Source organism: Tupaia chinensis, unplaced genomic scaffold (assembly GCF_000334495.1).
Source record: "Tupaia chinensis unplaced genomic scaffold, TupChi_1.0 Scaffold000131_1, whole genome shotgun sequence".
NCBI lineage: Eukaryota > Metazoa > Chordata > Mammalia > Scandentia > Tupaiidae > Tupaia > Tupaia belangeri.
Window position 1 is genome coordinate 1009856 of NW_006159600.1, and position 1789 is coordinate 1011644.

The following is a 1789-nucleotide window of genomic DNA, read 5'->3' on the forward strand; positions in this document are numbered from 1 at the left end:
CTGGCCGGGGAGCCGCTTCGGAGCTCGGGTGGAGGAAGGACTGCCCGGGAGTGAAGCGCCAGCCCTGGGAGTTGGCGCTGGGAACTTCCGCCGCGTTAGGATGCAGCCCTTCCTCGTGGGAACAGTGCCCCGCGGCCGGGCTGCCCGCGCCCGCTCCCTGCTGGTACCCGCGGGCCTGGTGGACGTGAGCCCGGGACCGGACTCCGTGTGGGCGCGGGCGTCCTGCTCGGCCGGGCCCTCGGTGGTGTCAGCTGGGAGCTGGAGGGCCGCCCTGGGCCTGTCCTGCTGGGACCCCACGCCCGTTGCTGCGAGCTGTCGTCGGCTGGGCAGGGGCTTTCTCCGCTCCTTATTTTAGTCCCGTCACTGCAGGGCCCGGGCGGCGCACCTTCGGCAGGTGTTTCCACCTCCCCCCAAGCCCTCTCAGCAGAGGCCGGCGGAGGCCGAGTCGCCCTCCCTTATTATCCTGTCAGCCTCCGGCTGCGGCTGTGGCTGTGGGTGGCAGCTGGGAGCGCGGGGCTCCCCTCGCCCTGGTACTGGAGACCATGAGGCTGGGGCTGCGGGGTTTCCCCAGCCCCTCCTTGGCGTTGCTGCCCCCACCCTGGTGCCTGCCAGTCTCCCTGCCTGGCTCGGCAGTGCCTGTGCCTGCTGTCGGCAGTGCCTGTGCCTGCCTGTGCCCGCCAAGTTAGGGGCTGCCAGGTGCCGGTACCCCTGTTCCCCACTGTGCGGGGCTATGTAGAGGCTCCTTGCTGCAGGGGCACGAGGGCCCTGAGCGGCAGGGAGAGGCCCTGCTGTGGCTACCTTCTCTGGGACTACAACTCTGGTGCACCCTTTCCAAGGCAAGGCTTCTCTGTCCCTCCCAGCAGCAGTGTCGGGCCTGTCAGTGGGGAGAAACACCCCACCCGGGGCCTGGCAGAGCCCTGCTCCTCTTCGGGGGTGTTGCAGCATCTGGGTGAGGGTTGCTCCTGTGTGGAGAGGTGAGCCGTCCTAGGCCAGGGCACCCTGCATCACCACAGCCCCCTGGGTTACAACTGCTCTGGCCCTCAACCAGGCTTATGTGTGACAGTTTCATCAGAGGTGACGTTCTGAGGCCACTTTTTGAGTTTCGGCCCTGCGTTTTGGGGATGTTGGCCTTTGCAGGCCTGGTTCTCTGCTTGTCCACCTGCTTCCCTGGTATGGGCTCTTTCCTCTTGGGGACAGGGTCCCCTTGGCTAAGTGGGCCAAGATTCCCCCACTCCTCGACGCTGTTCCAGACCCTTTGTCAGAGCCCAGGTTCTGTCCCTCCTGTGCCTGCCACCTTCCCTTGGAGGGTCTTGGTGCTATCTCTGCTCTGAGACCTGAGCCCAGCTTTCTCTGTTCCTTTGCTGCAGGAGGTCAGGGCAGTGTCTTGATAGCGGAGTTTGCTTTTGGGGCAGAGCATCGCGGGCTCGGCTCCGGCCTCGGTTGGGGTCGGGCACCAGGGCCTATGCTTGCTTGTCGCCCCGTCTCCATGGAGAGCAGCCTTTCCCTATGCAGTAGCGTCCACTCCAGGTTTCAGCTGCTGCCACCCTGACCGGACTGTCCTATCTGAGACCTCAGTCCCTGGCCGAGGCTCTTGTTTCCCTGCACCTTGCTCCTGACTGCCACAGCATGTCCCCTCTGCTGGGGCACCACCTCTTCCCCTGTGCTAGGACCCCAGCCCCTCACGGCAGGGAGAGAGCAGCACTTCCCTAACACGTGGGAGCCTTGTTCAGGGGCGTGAGCTGTGCATTGTCCCCTCTCTCTGGCTGGGACCTGCCCCCGACGCTCCGTG